At 47.4% G+C, this 12,184-nt stretch overlaps 1 protein-coding gene across 3 annotated transcripts in view; it reads left to right on the top strand.

The window, feature by feature from the left end:
* The window catches only part of DNAH3 (dynein axonemal heavy chain 3), a 272,966-nt gene that overhangs the window by 155,727 nt on the left and 105,055 nt on the right, over positions 1-12,184 (top strand). The gene's annotated exons all lie outside the window — the stretch shown is intronic.

Raw genomic sequence — 12,184 nt, 5'->3', positions numbered from 1 at the left:
TCTGAAATTGAAGTAGACTGTACTATGTCTGGGTGTGATTGCTTTCTTTTACGTGTCATAGGGACAGAACAGATATTCATTGCAGAGCAAAAACTTGAGAAAATGTGAAAATATTTCTGCAAGGATTTATAGAGCCTTTAATGTTGAATAGATAGAGCGATATATAGAGATTAGAGATGAGCGAACATGCTCGTCCGAGCTTGATGCTCGGTCGAGCATTAGGGTACTCGAAACTGCTCGTTACTCGGACGAATACTTCGCCCGCTCGAGAAAATGGCAGCTCCCGCCGTTTTGCTTTTTGGCGGCCAGAAACAGAGCCAATCACAAGCCAGGAGACTCTGCACTCCACCCAGCATGACGTGGTACCCTTACACGTCGATAGCAGTGGTTGGCTGGCCAGATCAGGTGACCCTGGGATAGACTAGCCGCTGGCCGCGCTGCTCGGATCATTCTGTCTCTGGATGCCGCTAGGGAGAGAGCTGCTGCTGCTCAGGGAAAGCGTTAGGGTGTTCTATTAGCTTACTGTTAGGCAGGAGTGATTCTCAAAGAACCCAACAGCCCTTCTTAGGGCTACAATAACGTTCTACTTTTTTTATTTTAATTTGCATATTTTACCATTTTGTGAGGAATTAGCAGGGGGACTTGCTACCGTTGTGTTTAGCTCTTAGTGGCACACATATCCATAGCAAAGACCGAAGTGGGAAAATTCAGTAGGGGTTGGATTTCTATTAGGCAATAACTCAGTGTCATCTCATCTGGCATAGTACTGTGCTTCCTTTGATACTTGGCTAGAAAATAGCCATAGGAGAATACAAACAGCTTCTTGAAGCCTACAGTAGCGTTCTATATATTTGATTTCTGGTTGATCTGCTGGTGGCTGTAGTTTCTGCAGTGCATGTACTTGCCAATTCTGAGCAATTTGTAGTGAGACTTGCGACCGCTGTGTTCTGCGCTTAGTGGCGCACATATCCATAGCAAAGGCTGAAGTGGCAAAATTCAGTAGGGGTTGGATTTCTATTAGGCAATAACTCAGTGTCATCTCATCTGGCATAGTACTGTGCTTCCTTTGATACTTGGCTAGAAAATAGCCATAGGAGAATACAAACAGCTTCTTGAAGCCTACAGTAGCGTTCTATATATTTGATTTCTGGTTGATCTGCTGGTGGCTGTAGTTTCTGCAGTGCATGTACTTGCCAATTCTGAGCAATTTGTAGTGGGACTTGCGACCGCTGTGTTCTGCGCTTAGTGGCGCACATATCCATAGCAAAGGCCGAAGTGGCAAAATTCAGTAGGGGTTGGATTTCTATTAGGCAATAACTCAGTGTCATCTCATCCGGCATAGTACTGTGCTTCCTTTGATACTTGGCTAGAAAATAGCCATAGGAGAATACAAACAGCTTCTTGAAGCCTACAGTAGCGTTCTATATATTTGATTTCTGGTTGATCTGCTGGTGGCTGTAGTTTCTGCAGTGCATGTACTTGCCAATTCTGAGCAATTTGTAGTGAGACTTGCGACCGCTGTGTTCTGCGCTTAGTGGCGCACATATCCATAGCAAAGGCCGAAGTGGCAAAATTCAGTAGGGGTTGGATTTCTATTAGGCAATAACTCAGTGTCATCTCATCCGGCATAGTACTGTGCTTCCTTTGATACTTGGCTAGAAAATAGCCATAGGAGAATACAAACAGCTTCTTGAAGCCTACAGTAGCGTTCTATATATTTGATTTCTGGTTGATCTGCTGGTGGCTGTAGTTTCTGCAGTGCATGTACTTGCCAATTCTGAGCAATTTGTAGTGGGACTTGCGACCGCTGTGTTCTGCGCTTAGTGACGCACATATCCATAGCAAAGACCGAAGTGGCAAAATTCAGTAGGGGTTGGATTTCTATTAGGCAATAACTCAGTGTCATCTCATCTGGCATAGTACTGTGCTTCCTTTGATACTTGGCTAGAAAATAGCCATAGCAATAGGATAGCATTGTTTGGTTTTAAAAACTCAAAAAAAAACAAAAAACACAAAAAAAAAAAAAAAACACAAAAAAAAAAAAAAAAAAGTAAAAAAAAAAATAAAGTTATAACTCTCATTTTAAAAATGTTTAACCCGAGGGCTAGGGGTAGAGGACGAGGGCGGGGACGTGGGCGTCCAACTACTGCAGGGGTCAGAGGCCGTGGTCCTGGGCGGGGTGAGACACCACCTGCTGATGAGGGAGCAGGGGAACGCCGCAGAGCTACACTCCCTAGGTTCATGTCTGAAGTTACTGGGACTCGTGGTAGAGCACTGTTGAGGCCAGAACAGTGCGAACAGGTGATGTCGTGGATTGCTGACAATGCTTCGAGCAATTTGTCCACCACCAGTCAGTCTTCCACGCAGTCCACCCATGTCACCGAAATCGCCACTCCTCCAGCTCCTGCACCTCAGCCTCCTCCCCCCCAGTCTGCCCCCTCCCAGGAAAATTTGGCATTTGAACCGGCATACTCTGAGGAACTGTTTTCTGGACCCTTCCCACAGTCACAAACCACTTGTCCGGTTGCTGCTGAGCAATTTTCCGATGCCCAGGTTTTCCACCAGTCACAGTCTGTGGGTGATGATGACCTTCTTGACGTAGTGGAAGTGTGTAAAGAGGTGTCCGACGATGAGGAGACACGGTTGTCAGACAGTGGGGAAGTTGTTGTCAGGGCAGGAAGTCCGAGGGGGGAGCAGACTGAGGGATCGGAGGATGATGAGGTGACAGACCCAAGCTGGGTTGAGAGGCCGGGTGAACACAGTGCTTCTGAGACGGAGGAGAGTCCTCGACCTGAACAGGTTGGAAGAGGCAGTGGTGGGGCCAGACGGAGAGGCAGGGCCAGAGCTGGTGCATCAGCGCCACTGTCAACTAGTGAAGCTCCCGTGGTGAGGGCTCTTGCGGCGAGGGCTAGATCTTCAGAAGTGTGGAGGTTCTTTAAGGAAACACCGGATGACCGACGGACTGTGGTGTGCAACATTTGCCAAACCAGGCTCAGCAGGGGTTCCACCACTACTAGCTTAACTACCACCAGTATGCGCAGGCATATGAATGCTAAGCACCCCACTCAGTGGCAACAAGCCCGTTCACCTCCGGCCGTGCACACCACTGCTCCTTCCCCTGTGTCAGCTGCTAGTCAGCCCCCTGCCCAGGACCCTGGCACAAAAACCCCATCGTCGCCTCCACGATCCTCCACAGCATCCACCAGCGTTCAGCTCTCCATACCCCAGACGCTGGAGCGGAAACGCAAATATAGTGCAACCCACCCGCACGCCCAAGTCCTTAATGTGCACATCTCCAGATTGCTTAGCCTGGAGATGCTGCCCTATAGGCTAGTAGAGACCGAGGCCTTTCGCAACCTCATGGCGGCGGCCGCCCCTCGGTATTCGGTCCCCAGCCGCCACTACTTTTCCCGATGTGCCGTCCCAGCCCTGCACCAGCACGTGTCAGACAACATCATCCGTGCCCTGACCAACGCCGTTTCTGACAAGGTCCACCTGACCACGGACACGTGGACGAGTGCTGCCGGGCAGGGCCACTATATATCGCTGACGGCACATTGGGTTAACTTGGTGGAGGCTGGGACCGAGTCTGACCCTGGGGCTGCTCATATACTGCCGACGCCGAGGATTGCGGGGCCTACCTCGGTCCAGGTGTTTCAGGCCTACTATGCCTCCTCCTCCTCCCACCCCTCCTCCACCTCCTCCTCCGAACTACCATCCGTGGGCACGGCGCCATCAGTCGGTAGCTCTAGGCACAGCAGCAGTGCCGTCGCTAAGCGACAGCAGGCGGTGCTCAAACTGCTGAGCCTAGGCGACAAAAGGCACACCGCCCAAGAGCTATTACAGGGCATCACGGCGCAGACTGATCTGTGGCTGGCACCGCTGAACCTCAAGCCGGGAATGGTTGTGTGTGACAATGGCCGTAACCTGGTGGCGGCTCTGCAACTCGGCAGACTGACACATGTGCCATGCCTGGCCCATGTGTTAAATCTGATAGTGCAGCGTTTCCTCAAGACATACCCCAATCTGTCTGATTTGCTCACGAAGGTGCGCCGCATCTGTGCGCATTTCAGGAAGTCCAGCCCAGATGCTGCCACTCTCAGGGCAGCGCAGCGCCGCCTCCAACTGCCCGCTCACCGACTGTTGTGCGACGTGCCCACGAGGTGGAATTCAACACTGACCATGTTATCCAGAGTTTACCAGCAGCGCAGAGCGATTGTAGACTGCCAGATGTCAACTTCCACCAGAACTGGTAGTCAGGTCAGTCAGCTTCCTCAAGTCTACAATGAGGAGTGGACGTGGATGTCTGATATCTGTCAGGTGCTGAGTAACTTTGAGGAGTCAACACAGATGGTCAGTGGCGATGCCGCCATCATCAGCCTCACCATCCCGCTGCTTGGCCTGTTGAAAAACTCTCTGGTCAGCATGAAGTCGGAAGCTTTGCGCTCGTCACAAGAGACGGGGGAAGAATATTCCCTTGTTGATAGCCAAAGCACCCTGAGGTCTGTTTCTCAGCGCATATCGGAGGAGGTGGAGGTGGAGGAGGATGAGGAGGAAGAGGAGGAGAATGTTGGCGAGACACAAGAGGGGACCATTGTTGAGTCCTTCACTGTTCAGCGTGTATGGGCAGAAGAAGAGGAGTTGGAGGAGTTGGAGGAGGAGGAAATGGACAGTCAGGCCAGTGAGGGGAGTGAATTCTTACGCGTTGGTACTCTGGCGCATATGGCAGATTTCATGCTAGGCTGCCTATCCCGTGACCCTCGCGTTCAAAGAATTTATTCCAGCACCGATTACTGGGTGTTCACTCTCCTGGACCCACGGTACAAGCAAAATCTTCCCACTCTCATCCCTGGAGAGGAAAGGAGTGTGAGAATGCATGAATACCAGCAGGCCCTGGTGCACAAGCTGAAACAGTATTTCCCTTCTGACAGCGCTAGCGGCAGAGTGCGTAGTTCTGCGGGACAAGTAGCGAGGGAGAGTAGGCGAGCAGGCAGCTTGTCCAGCACTGGCAAGGGTACGCTTTACAAGGCTTTTGCCAGCTTTATGTCACCCCAGCAAGACACTGTCACCTGTCCCCAGTCTCGGCAGAGTAGGGCTGATCTTTACAGAAAGATGGTGAGGGAGTACGTAGCTGACCATACCATCGTCCTAAATGATCACACAGCTCCCTACAACTACTGGGTTTCAAAGCTGGACATGTGGCACGAACTGGCGCTCTACGCCTTGGAGGTTCTTGCCTGCCCTGCCGCTAGCGTCTTGTCCGAGCGGGTTTTCAGTGCAGCTGGTGGCATCATCACCGATAAGCGTACACGCCTGTCGACTGACAGCGCTGACAGGCTGACGCTTATTAAAATGAATAAAGGCTGGATTTCTCAGAATTTCCAATCTCCACCAGGTGAAGGAAGCTCAACCTGAATAATTGATCCACTCCTCCTCCTCCTCCTCATTTTCCTCCTTCTCCTCCTCTTTGTACAGTAAAGCAGAGGAAACTGGCTATTTTTTGACAGGGCCCACTGGCTCTTGCTATAGTACTTCATGCATTTAATTTTTCTGGAGGGCCACCTACCCGGTCCTCTGTTTGAAACAATTTTTGTGAGTGCCACATACAGGCACTCAATCTATTCCATTTTACTGCAGGGCCACCTACCTGCTCCTCTGGTTTGAAACATTTTTGGGACTGCCACATACAGGCACTCAATCTATTCCATTTTACTGCAGGGCCACCTACCTGCTCCTCTGGTTTGAACAATTTTTGGGACTGCCACATACAGGCACTCAATCTATTCCATTTTACTGCAGGGCCACCTACCTGCTCCTCTGGTTTGAACAATTTTTGGGACTGCCACATACAGGCACTCAATCTATTCCATTTTACTGCAGGGCCACCTACCTGCTCCTCTGGTTTGAACAATTTTTGGGACTGCCACATACAGGCACTCAATCTATTCCATTTTACTGGAGGGCCACCTACCTGCTCCTCTGGTTTGAAACATTTTTGGGACTGCCACATACAGGCACTCAATCTATTCCATTTTACTGCAGGGCCACCTACCTGCTCCTCTGGTTTGAACAATTTTTGGGACTGCCACATACAGGCACTCAATCTATTCCATTTTACTGGAGGGCCACCTACCTGCTCCTCTGGTTTGAAACATTTTTGGGACTGCCACATACAGGCACTCAATCTATTCCATTTTACTGCAGGGCCACCTACCTGCTCCTCTGGTTTGAACAATTTTTGGGACTGCCACATACAGGCACTCAATCTATTCCATTTTACTGCAGGGCCACCTACCTGCTCCTCTGGTTTGAACAATTTTTGGGACTGCCACATACAGGCACTCAATCTATTCCATTTTACTGCAGGGCCACCTACCTGCTCCTCTGGTTTGAACAATTTTTGGGACTGCCACATACAGGCACTCAATCTATTCCATTTTACTGCAGGGCCACCTACCTGCTCCTCTGGTTTGAACAATTTTTGGGACTGCCACATACAGGCACTCAATCTATTCCATTTTACTGGAGGGCCACCTACCTGCTCCTCTGGTTTGAAACATTTTTGGGACTGCCACATACAGGCACTCAATCTATCCCATTTTACTGGAGGGCCACCTACCTGCTCCTCTGGTTTGAAAAATGTTTTGGACTGCCACATACAGGCACTATCCAAATTAAATTGTCTCCATAGCAGCCTCCACACGTTGTCTCCATTGCTACCTCCAAAAGTCGTCCATATAGCTGCCTCCATACATCGTCCCTTTATCAAACGAGGTGTGTCAGGCAGAAATTTGGGTTGTTTTCATGGATTCCACATCAAAGTTGTTAACTTTGTCACCACCCTGCTGTGTAATCCCCAAAATATACTGGCAAACTTTTACCATTTAGGGATATTATTTCAGCGCTTCTTGCGCATCTGTTTACATTCCCCTCACCCGCCATATCCTAAACTTATAAGAACGCTACTACACTTGATCTTATACAAAAGGTTCTTAGAAGTGCTGTTTGGGGAGTAGCCTAGAGACAGGGGCTTGGATTGGCGAAAGCTCGCCTGGCAGCGGAACGCCAGCTCCATGCGCATCATGCGCTTCTTGCGCATCTGTTTACATTCCCCTCACCCGCCATATCCCAAACTTATAAGAACGCTACTACACTTAACTTGGTGCAGGCTGGGACCGAGTCTGACCCTGGGGCTGGTCATATACTGCCGACGCAGAGAATTGCGGGGCCTACCTCGGTCCAGGTCTCAAAGGCCTACTATACCTCCTCCCACCCCTCCTCCACCTCCTCCTCCTCCGAATTACCATCCGTGGGCATGGCGCCATCAGTCGGTAGCTCTAGGCACAGCAGCAGTGCCGTCGCTAAGCGACAGCAGGCGGTGCTGAAACTGCTGAGCCTAGGCGATAAAAGGCACACCGCCCAAGAGCTATTACAGGGCATTCCATATCAAAGTTGTTAACTTTGTCGCCACCCTGCTGTGTAATCCCCAAAATATACTTGCAAACTTTTACCATTTAGGGATATTATTTCAGCGCTTCTTGCGCATCTGTTTACATTCCCCTCACCCGGCATATCCTAAACTTATAAGAACGCTACTACACTTGATCTTATACAAAAGGTTCTTAGAAGTGCTGTTTGGGGAGTAGCCTAGAGACAGGGGCTTGGATTGGCGAAAGCTCGCCTGGCAGCGGAGCGCCAGCTCCATGCCAAGATCCAACTAACATAGTTTTAACTGCAGCACCTTTAATCTACTACTAGTTCACTGCCTCCATACATGGTCCCCTTATCAAACGAGCTGTGTCAGGCAGAATTTTGGGTTGTTTTCATGGCTTCCATGTTAACTTTGTCGCCACCCTGCTGTGTAATCCACAAAATATACTGGCAAACTTTTATCATGTACCGATATTATTTGAGCGCTTCTTGCTCACCTCCTTTGGTTCCTCTCTGCCACCCATTGGTTTGAAGCCTGAGTCCATTTAGGGTATGTCGCCATGCCACTCTCTAGCCTGCCGCTGCTGCCGCTGCCTCTGCATAGTCCCCTATAGTGTCAGGGTCAATTATTGGATGTTTTAGATGCTATCTAGCTTCATTCTGTCACTCTGTCATGGCCATGCTGTTGCCCATAATTTTGGCATAATGGTGCGATTATGCAGCCTCAGAGGCATCCATGCATGCTGCCCCTGCTGTTTCCTGTCCATTTCCGTGGTGTTTCCATCCTTTTCTGAGGTTCCCAGGTGTTTGGCCAAGCTTCCCTGTGCAGAGCCTTGGTCCCCTTGAAAAATGCTCGAGTCTCCCATTGACTTCAATGGGGTTCGTTATTCGAGACGAGCACTCGAGCATCGGGAAAAGTTCGTCTCGAATAACGAGTACCCGAGCATTTTAGTGTTCGCTCATCTCTAATAGAGATATATTTGAGAGAAAGTAATAGATTTATATATAGAAGATAAATGGATAAGAGATGGGTATATATTAAAGAAAATTGAAAATATACAGTACTCCTGACAGTGTTAAAGGAAATCTACAATCAATATCAGCATTATAAATCAGGGAGACTTACTCATAAGCACCATGACTGTGGTCATTTTCTTATATTTGTTATCCATGTCTTCCTTACTTCTAAAATCAACTTATAAAGGGCTCTGGGGGCCGTTACCAGAGCCCCTCTGTGCTGTAAGTTCACAGGCTATTACAGCGTACAAGGATTACTCCCCTCTCTTATTTTGTGGGATTACATTAGGCAGAGGAGCTGGAATATAAGAAGATTAGTGTCCCTGGTTTACCATGATGGATTAAAATCACATAAGTATTGTTAATTACAGAATCAAAAGTTAGACTTTAGCACCAAATAGTTGAAATTTCTACAGCATCTATCAAAATAATTGTAACGGTGTTCACAGGAAATACCTAAAATCCTTTCTTTGCAATGACCTGTCCGTTCTAGCCGGTGGCTATTTCCGGATGGCAAAAAAAAATGTACGTAGCGATGCACTATTCACTGCTGGTGGCGTCACCTCCTTGGCTACGTATACGTAGCCAAGGAGGTGATGTTGCAAAAAGTGGATAGTGCATCCAGTCTATAGTACTCCTATACACATGACTGATGTATAATGATGTGACACTCCTGGTGTTGGCTCCTCTATGTGCATCCAGGTGCTGGCGCCCCCTACAGCCTGTGTGTATGAGATACTGCTATACACATGACTGACAGCCTGTACAATAATTGAATTAAATTAATTGGTCAAACCTGTCAAAAAAGCATGCATTTTTTGAAGGACTGCTTAAAAACGTGCCAAAAACGCCACGTGTGCCATCACCCATTCAGGAAAAGACAGAGCAAGCTCTTTTTCTGTGGACATTATGGGACAGAGACACACCTTGTGTTCACTGTACTATTGCCATAGGCGTCTATGGGGAAACATATCCTGCTGCAAATTTTGCGGCCAAATATACATCTAAGGCCACCCATAACTGAGCACCTTCTTTATTTTGGTGAGGTGAGACCTTCAGTTATAGGTGGCATGGAGAGGGCCATGTTTAGGGTGTCTTTTTACTCAAAGTTTTTTTTTTTGCACTTACAGTTACTAAAAGAAGGACTTCACACTGCCACTTCTCCTCTTTTAGCAAGCTCACAGATCACTCGGTGTGGGGAGAAGGCGGGCCAAGTGATCAGTGAAGCAACCTAGTCTGACAGGCAGCTGCAGCTCACAGCGAGCTGAGCACTTGTAGATGTGGTAGCGGCGGCCAGCCATAACTCAAGCAGGAGTCGGACTGCCGAAATGATTGTAAGTGGGAGCAAAGCACTCAAGAGAAGCACCCCTGCTCATTGCTCCCACAGTCATCTCGCAGGCACCGCACTGACAGTGGGCGTGGCACACCTGAGCCAATAGGGGCACACAGAGCGTCAGCGGACTGTAAGTAGGAGCAATGAACTGCAGAAGCGCCTCTGCTTATCGCTCCCACATTCATCTCGCAGGCACGGCACTGACAGTGTGGGTGTGGCACAACTGAGCCGACAGGGTCACAGAGCGTCAGCGGACACAGCTCCGCTCGCTTACTTGAATCCCCGGCACGTATGAGTCAGCAAACTTTGTCAGATGGTGGGGGCCCCCTGGGGGGGGTCAAGATGGTGGGGGCCCCGGGGCTTGAGCCCCAGGAGCCCCGCCTATAATCCGGCCCTGGTGACATCACTTTCTCTCTCCATGTGCCCAAGCTCATTTACATAATAAAGAAAATATGATTCTAGAATGATTAATGTAACAAAATGAATATTAATTAATAAAGAAAATAGGATTGTAGAATGATTAATGTATGAATTGACTAGGTAAAGGCTGGGATGGAATTAGTTACAGAGACCTGCTGACAGGTGTCCTTGCTTTTTTGGTCCGATTTTGAGACAGCAACAGAAAGTAGGCTAATTTGAGGTGGTTTCTGCTGATGTTTTCACATGAACTAAACTGATACAACGGTGCTTATCTGTATGCTGCCACCAGATACAATAGTAGTATAGATTCTGCTGGTAAAACTGCAACAAAATCGGGATTGCAGCTTTTTATTCACAAGCAGAAAAAAAAGGAAAACATTTTTAAAAAATTTCAAACTTAAAGTGTCAACTAAATGTACTTAATGAGGAAATTATGACAAAACAGGGCTAATGGGGAACGGTACAAAACTGCAAACCACAGCACAGGCTCCACAGCAAAAATAAACGTCATAGCGTACCACCATGTATTATTTCTGCATGAACAAAACTTGGAAGGAAATAATTGGTACAGAACTGAAGAGTCGCTGTACAGATTTATATCTTTATTTCAAACCAAGAAGTTCAAATCTGTTAAATTATTCCAATTAAGTCCTGGAAAAACACTAAATAACACAGAGCTCTAAAACAACTTCACACTATTACAGCCAAGAGATGTGAGCGCAGGGGGTGCTTTAGAGGTAACATGGAATTAGACACTTTCATTGTATCTGTGCTAGAAATAATGACATCCACAAACATGATCCTTCCAGCGCTACGATAATGATGCTGAGGCAGGAAACAAGCCCCTAATTGATTAGTCACTTGCAGAGCGCAGCACATCCCTCCATAGCATCTATCAAAGGATACCTAGAATTAAAGATGTGCGGATGAGTAAACGTGAGCAGCAGATGTGGCAATCGTCTGTGATGATGTTTTCTTATTGCGCTCATCACATAGAAAAATCTGCCATACAACTCCATGGAATGCACTATATTCTATACTATAATGTACTATAGCAGGCTGAATACAGATTTTAATTATTTTGTTTTATTACCGGAGACATAGTCTAAATACCTGGGTCCTAAAATCTGTAACTAAAGAATGATCAATGATTGGCCAGACCAAAATTTGTGATGAATTGATGAATGAATGATTGCTTATCACATGATCCATAATCCTATGATTCACATACATCATCTATAAATTCATTGCATCAGTAATAAATATATACAGTAACATTGTAACAAAAAATGCAAAAAACGAAATTTACAGCCAATAGCAGCTCATAGCACTAGTCCAATACACTAATGATTGCTTCAGTCCATCGGCCTTACTTCCGAGCAGCTGAGAATTATATCATTAAAGGGTTTTTTTGGAACTTCAGATCAATATCAGATCAATGGGGGTTAAACTCTGGACCCCTACTGATCAAATGATTGAAAAGGAATTACGGTGTAATAGGTGTTGACATTTGCATTCCATGAAGTCGCCTGCTGGCTGTGGTGTATATAAATGTACACTTCCACCTAATTGGCTCAGTGCTGGTGGTCGCACATGCTCAGTCATTCGTCTAACTGCCAGGTATCTCAGGTATAGTATATTTTCTTCTCAAAGCAGATCATTGCTAAAGCTTTAGTTATGTTTGTAAGGAAAGGAGCAGTACCTCTGCAGTAGTATCGCATAATAGCTCCTTCCTCTGGAATTGTAAGAAGGAACTTTTAAATTGTCAGCTTCCAGAGAGGGAAGGAATCAATTTCTATCCATAACCTGCCCCCAGGAACACAGTTAAGCAGCACCAAGGGGAATAAATGGCACAAAAAGATGATAATGGGGCACATTTACTAAGGGCCGTGCGCCAGTGTTCTGTCGGGCTGTGCATATTCTTTTAGGTGCAAACTGTTTGCACAGGTATTTAAGAATTGTCACATGTGTGTCACATGAGAC

The sequence above is a fragment of the Engystomops pustulosus genome, chromosome 8 (genome assembly GCF_040894005.1).
Source record: "Engystomops pustulosus chromosome 8, aEngPut4.maternal, whole genome shotgun sequence".
Classification (NCBI taxonomy): Eukaryota; Metazoa; Chordata; class Amphibia; order Anura; family Leptodactylidae; genus Engystomops; species Engystomops pustulosus.
The sequence above is the reverse complement of the archived record's forward strand: the minus strand, read 5'-3'. Positions and strand labels throughout refer to the sequence as shown.